The 7,457-nt window shown below is 44.5% G+C and overlaps 1 pseudogene; it reads right to left on the reverse strand.

Annotated features, from left to right (window-relative positions):
- Nucleotides 1-1,212: 1,212 nt before the first annotated feature.
- On the reverse strand, nucleotides 1,213-7,129 carry LOC101978711 (A-kinase anchor protein 1, mitochondrial-like; annotated as a pseudogene).
- Nucleotides 7,130-7,457: the final 328 nt, after the last annotated feature.

Consider the following 7,457-nt stretch of genomic DNA (forward strand, 5'->3'; position numbering starts at 1 on the left):
CCTTCAACAGATGAATGGATAAAGAAAATATGGTGCATATATATACAATGGAATATTCCTTAGCCATAAAGAAAAATGAAATCATGGCATTTTAAATGAAATGGATGAAACTGGAGACTATCATGTTAAGTGAAATAAGCCAATCCCCCCCCAAAAAAAAAACAAAGGCCAAATGTTCTCTCTGATATGCAGATGCTGACTCAAAATAGGTGGTGGGGAGGGAAGAGTGGAGGTTCACCAGATTGGACAGTAGAGTATTGGAGGAATGGAGGTGGGTGGGGATGGAAAAGACAGTAGAATGAATGGGAAATATTTTTCTATGTTCATACACGAATATATAACCAATATAACTCCACATCATGTTCAACCAGAAGAATGGGAAATTATTCTCTCTCTCTCTCTCTCTCTCTCTCTCTCTCTCTCTCTCTCTCTCTCTCTTGTGGGTGTGTGTATTCTACTGTTATGTATAACTAAACAGAACAAATAATTTTTTATACAATTTGAAATTTATATATGCTCAAGTTATTTATGTCATTTATTCTTAAATTGCACAATGCTGAAGCTAGTCTAAAAAAGAATCAAACACACCACTGCAAGATATTCACTGAGTTACTTTTTTTTTTTTTAAACAAATGTGTACAGCAAAAAATCCCCAAATGACAATCTATCCCATACAGCTAGCTTTCCAATATGCAGGAATCACTGAAACTCCTGGAAGAGGAGCCAGGATTGGCAGCTGCCCTCTACAGGATTAACTTCTACTTACAGGTGAAGTGTGTGGAAAAACCTTGAGTTCCCTTTGTTCTCCAGTGTATCTTGTACAAAATAATATATTTTAAAACATTATTTACAGAGTTTGCACAAATAGAAAATGGTAATAAATTACAACCAGGCTTGGCAAGATAACAGTTACCCTTCCCAACAACAAGGGCCAGAGGTGTGACAATTGCTCCATATTTACATCTGCATTAAAAAAGTCTGGGTTCCTACAGACCTAGAGGAAGTGTATAAAAACTGATAAAACACCACCAATTCATTTATGTTGAGCCGTACAGGAAATTGACCAGTCAGTTCATGGCTGGCTCCCTGAAGAAAAACTTTGAAGTAAAAGAAACCCTTAGCGGCAAGCCACGCATGTCCTGTGGCCAGCCCACTAGAGTCTGTGGGGTTTTGGTGGAGAGGGTGGGAAGGAAGCAGATGGCAATGGAATGGAGGGGGAACAGGACAACCTGGTTGAAACTGCTTCCCTTCAATATTTCTTTTTAAACAGCTCAGGTTAACACTGTCCAATGTCTTTGAAAAGAACCCGCTGTTTCATCCTTTTTCCTCTGAGAGGAACGTCTTCTCGATAGGACCTAGAGAATGGGGAGAAAGAGGACTCGAGAGGATGATGTTTATTACTCTGATGTTAACTCTTTGCCTTCAGTGCCAAGCCCAATTTCAACAGTGCAAAAAAAGACTCAAGTGGTGGCTCTGGGAGCCAGGGTCAAAGGCTTGAGTAGTAGCTGTCCACCCACTGTGCAAGACCTGGCTCCACCAGTAACCGGTTTATCAGCACCACTCCATCTCCATCTACAGCTGAATCAAGGGAAGGCCAGTTGGACTGTAACTTGTTACCTGTGCCAGAAGCGCTGTGTTTCCTGTCATCTCACTCATAGCTGCATCTGCTTCAGGCGAAAAGTGGTCATCCTCTGATAGAGGCATCACACTATCCAGAAGGACTTATGCTCCCTGGAACCGCAAGGTCACAAAGTCAGACCGGATCTGCCGGAGCACGTCTACTTTTCACCCTCTTGTATCCATCGTAGTCCACATAGCAAATCTCCATCTCGTTGGTCTCCTCGTAGGAGGCAACCACTTGGGCACACCACCAGGCCCCGTCTGCACCAGGGGCAACACAGATAACGGTGATTTCCACAGGGGTGGGCAAGGTGGGGATTCCAGGCTGAGAGTAGCAGAGGTACATCTACTGGTCCAGGCTGCACAGCACATGGAAGGTGGGGTGCGTGTGCTGCTGCACAAACAGGTGCCCGGCATTGACCTGGTTGACCACAATTACCTCCACAGTAATGCCATCAGGCAGCATGAGCCAGGACGTCACTGATAGAGAAGGCAGTGCCAGTGAAAGCAGCAGAGGAGCGTAAATATTAGTGAGATTCAGTTCCTTGAACTTCTTTCTAATCAGATTCAGAGCTTTGTCTACATGATGCCGAGAGCCTTCTATGTGGCAGATCTGGATGTTCTGGGTGTAAGGCAGGGTTGAGATGTAGATCTTGGCACCAGATGTTTGCTTCAGGAAACTCACATACCGCCCCTGCTTGCCGAGTAGCCGACCAACTAAGTGCTTTGGCACTTCAGTCTCCCAGATGATGAGGTCAACTTTTTTGGGTTGGAGCCTGCCTGGGCATTCTGGAAACTGTCGGTCTTCTTGAGGCCACAACAGCTATCCACAGAATCCATGCTGTCCCAGTTGGAACCTCCCGAGTGATCTGTTTCTGCATCCACAGTCCATCCGTCCTCAGTCCCCAAGTCTGACAACTCCCCTTTCAGCACCCCATTACTGAAGGGCACAGTATTGTCCGACAGCGGCGGGGTGATGGCCTTGTCCCTGGGGCTTGAGTTGGTCTCTGTGCAAGAGTCTTCGAGCCCTGAAGTGCTGACAGAATCCAAGCACTGCCCGGAGGAGGCTGCGGAAGGAACACTCTGGCTGTCTGACACACAGGTGGCACAGGTGGAATCTTCCACCAGGATGCTTGCCTCGTCCACGGACTCTCTGAGGGGGCTCGCTGGAGGTGGGCAGGGAGCCAGGGAGATGTGGTGTGCGGAGTTCTTTGGCTTACTGTCCTCAGTGAGGCTGGACAGTGGGCTGCTCAGGCAGCTCACATAGGTCTTTGGTGAAGGCAGGTTCTCTGCTGGTGGGCCTGGCAAGGGAAGGGCAGAGTCCACTGCACCAGCGGCTGCCCCCACTACGGCTGGAGCAGCCTGTGCAGTGTCTTGCCCCAGGACAGTTTTCTGGCTGGCTGGGGCACTGCTCTCGGCTTGCCCTACAGTCGGACTGTCTGAGGCCTGATATAACTGATCTGCCATCTTGTCCCCTGTGCTGGCCAGCACCTCTTGGGTTGCTTCCAAGATCACCTGGGAGATTATCTGGAAGGCAGCCTGCTCAATCTCCCATTCTTATCCAAGCTTTCCTTTTTGCCTACTTCTGCCGCCATGTCTCTGTCCCAGGTACTGTCATCTTGGACCTCAGATGCCTGCATCTCCTCATCCTTTGCCAGCTCTGTGTGAACCAACTTGCCAGAGCTACTTAACAATTTTCCAACTGCAGACTCTTCTCTCAGAGGGGAGAAGGGGCCACCGCTCCCCTTCTCTCCTCTGCCTCCCGAGGGGGCCAGGCTGAGGGCCTTGCTATTCTCCAATTCTGAGACACGCTCCTGGGACAACAAGCCTTCTTCAAGCACGTTTTCCCCCAACATTGCATCACCGGTCCCCTCGGCTCCTCTCTCTTGCCTTCTCACCAGGGCTATGTTTCTCTGCAGCACAGACAGACTGGCTGGGCCAGCCCCTCCCTGGCGATTTACTGAACACCACCTCTTGCTTACACACCTCTATGGCTTCATGGGGGAACACCACATCCTTGGGAGATGGGAGGGGACACTCAAGAGGAACAGATCTGGCTTTGTCACCCATCAGGGTGAGTTCCACCTTTGTACTATCATCTTTGTGGGTTCCTGGTTGAGATCTTGTGCTCGTGGAGTTAGGGAGGCAGCCTGAGGACTCTGATCTGCGACAGGTTGGGTGTGTGTGCAGCAAGGTTGGGGGCTCCACAGAAGGCTTGCTTGCAGTGGACTGTTCCTTTTCTAGTGGCTGTGTGACATTGCAGGGTGTGGACACAACTCCAGGACAGGCTTCTTGTATGGGGAGCGATTTCTTGATGTCAGGGCTGGCCCTCAGCACCATAGCACCAGCGTCCACCTTTTTATCATTGCTGCGGACCTGCTCTTTTTTTTTTTTTATTGTTGGTCGTTCAAAACATTACACAGTTCTTAATACATCATCTTTCACAGTTTGATTCAAGTGGGTTATGAACTCCCAACTTTACCCCGTATACAGATTGCTGTTTCACATCAGTTACCCTTCCATTGATTGACATATTGCCTTTCTAGTGTCTGATGTATTCTGCTGTCTGTCCTATTCTCTACTATCCCCCCTCCCCTCCCCTCCCCTCCCCTCCCCTTTTCTCATCCCTGTTTAATGTAAATCTTCTTCTCAAGCTCTTCGTCCTTACCCTGTCCTTGTTTACTCCCCTTATATCAAAGGGGTCATTTGGTATTTGTTTTTTAACGATTGACTAGCTTCACTTAGCATAATCTGCTCTAATGCCATCCATTTCCCTCCAAATTCTATGATTTTGTCGTTCCTTAATGCAGAGTAATACTCCATTGTGTATAAATGCCACATTTTTTTTATCCATTCATCTATTGAAGGGCATCTAGGCTGATTCCATAATCTTGCTATAGTGAATTGTGCTGCTATGAACATCGTTGTAGCAGTGTCTCTGTAACATGCTCTTATTAGGTCTTTAGGGAATAGACCGAGAAGGGGAATAGCTGGGTCAAATGGTGGTTCCATTCCCAGCTTTCCAAGAAATCTCCATACTGCTTTCCAAATTGGCTGTACCAATTTGCAGTCCCACCAGCAATGAACAAGAGTGCCCTTTTCCCCGCATCCTCTCCAGCACTTATTGTTGTTTGACTTCCTAATGGCTGCCAATCTTACTGGAGTGAGGTGGTATCTTAGGGTAGTTTTGATTTGCATTTCTCTAACTGCTAGCGATGGTGAGCATTTTTTCATGTACTTATTGATTGATTGTATGTCCTCCTCTGAGAACTGTCTGTTCAGGTCCTTGGCCCATTTATTGATTGGGTTATTTGTTATCTTATTGTCTAATTTTTTGAGTTCTTTGTATATTCTGGTTATTAGGGCTCTATCTGAAGTGTGTGGATTAAAGATTTGTTCCCAGGATGTAGGCTCCCTGTTTATCTCTCTTATTGTTTCTTTTGCTGAGAAAAAACTTTTTAGTTTGAGTAAGTCCCATTTGTTGATTCTAGTTGTTAACTCTTGCGCTATGGGTGTCCTATTGAGGAATTTGGGGCCCGAGCCCACAGTATGTAGATCATAACCAACTTTTTCTTCTATCAGATGCCGTGTCTCTGATTTAATATCAAGCTCCTTAATCCATTTTGAGTTAACTTTTGTGCATGGCGAGAGATAGGGGTTCAGATTCATTTTGATGCAAATGGATTTCCAGTTTTCCCAGCACCATTTGTTGAAGATGCTATCCTTCCTCCATTGCATGCTTTTAGCCCCTTTATCAAATATAAGATAGTTGTAGTTTTGTGGATTGGTTTCTGTGTCCTCTATTCTGTACCATTGGTCCACCCGCCTGTTTTGGTACCAGTACCATGCTGTTTTTGTTACTATTGCTCTGTAGTATAGTTTGAAGTCTGGTATCGCTATACCGCCTGATTCACACTTCCTGCTTAGCATTGTTTTTGCTATTCTGGGTCTTTTATTATTCCATATGAATTTCATGATTCTTTTATCTATTTCTACAAGAAATTCCATTGGGATTTTGATTGGCATTGCATTGAACTTATAGAGAACTTTTGGTAATATCGCCATTTTGATGATGTTAGTTCTACCTATCCATGAGCAGGGTATATTTTTCCATCTTCTAAGGTCTTCTTCTATATCTTTCTTTAGGGTTCTATAATTTTCATTATATAAATCTTTCACCTCTTTTGTTAGGTTGATTCCCAAGTATTTTATTTTTGGGGGGGATATTGTGAATGGAGTAGTTGTCCTCATTTCCGTTTCAGAGGATTTGTCACTGATATACAGGAATGCCTTTGATTTATGCGTGTTGATCTTATATCCTGCCACTTTGCTGAATTCATTTATTAGCTCTAATAGCTTCTTTGTAGACCCTTTTGGGTCTGCTAGGTATAGGATCATATCATCTGCAAATAGTGATAATTTAAGTTCTTCTTTTCCTATTTTTATGCCTTTAATTTCTTTCGTCTGTCTAATTGCTCTGGCCAGTGTTTCGAGGACTATGTTGAACAGAAGTGGTGAGAGAGGGCATCCCTGTCTTGTACCAGATCTTAGAGGGAATGCCTTCAATTTTTCTCCATTCAGAATGATGCTGGCCTGTGGCTTATCGTAGATTGCTTTTACAATGTTGAGGTATGTTCCAGTTATCCCTAATTTTTCTAGAGTTTTGAACATAAAGGGATGCTGTACTTTGTCGAATGCTTTTTCTGCATCTATCGAGATGATCATATGGTTCTTATTTTTAAGTCTATTGATGTGGTGAATAACATTTATTGATTTCCGCATATTGAACCAGCCTTGCATCCCAGGGATGAATCCTACTTGATCATGATGTATAATTTTTTTGATATGTATTTGAATCCGATTCGCCAGAATTTTATTGAGGATTTTTGCGTCAAGGTTCATTAGAGATATTGGTCTGTAGTTTTCTTTCTTTGAAGTGTCTTTGTCTGGTTTCGGAATCAGGGTGATGTTGGCCTCGTAGAATGAATTTGGAAGTTCTCCCTCTTTTTCTATTTCCTGAAATAGCTTGAAAAGTATTGGTGTTAGTTCCTCTTTAAAGGTTTTGTAAAACTCTGCTGTATACCCATCCGGTCCTGGGCTTTTCTTAGTTGGTAATCTTTTGATGGTTTCTTCTATTTCCTCTATTGTTATTGGTCTGTTTAGGTTGTCTATATCCTCCTGACTCAATCTGGGCAGGTCATAAGACTTAAGGAATTTATCTATGCCTTCACTATCTTCTATTTTATTGGAGTATAAGGATTCAAAATAATTTCTGATTATCTTCTGTATTTCTGAAGTGTCTGTTGTGATATTACCTTTTTCATCCCGTATGTTAGTAATCTGAGTTCTCTCTCTTCTTCTCTTCGTTAGCATGGCTAAGGGACCTGCTCTTTTTTATGAGAGAAAAACTATCACCAACCGAGGAGCGCCAACATTCCAGGCAATGCCAAGGGAAAGAGTGAATGGAAATGGATTGCCATCCTGGAGGCCTGGAGTAGTTATGCCAGTTTCTCTGTGGAGCCCTGGTGCCGCCATCACCCCCCAATCCCCTCCTGGCCCCATGGCCCAGCCCTGCAGCTCTGTGCTTGGGCTGCTCCCCCACATGCTCGCCCAGGCCAGTGGAACACAGAGACATTTATAATTTTTTTTTAAAAAAGAAAAAATTCAGCTATCATAAAATCCTGATCAGATCTAACAGAATTTGGATGATCTATGGACCAGACTCTGGGTAGCACTGTCCTGTAACCCCAATCCTTTGCATCAGAGCAGCTTTCCTCTAGTTTCCTGCAAAAGCACTTTTGCACTTTCTCCAGCATCTTTTCCACCCTCATATAAGC

Source organism: Ictidomys tridecemlineatus, chromosome 2, assembly GCF_052094955.1.
Source record: "Ictidomys tridecemlineatus isolate mIctTri1 chromosome 2, mIctTri1.hap1, whole genome shotgun sequence".
Classification (NCBI taxonomy): Eukaryota; Metazoa; Chordata; class Mammalia; order Rodentia; family Sciuridae; genus Ictidomys; species Ictidomys tridecemlineatus.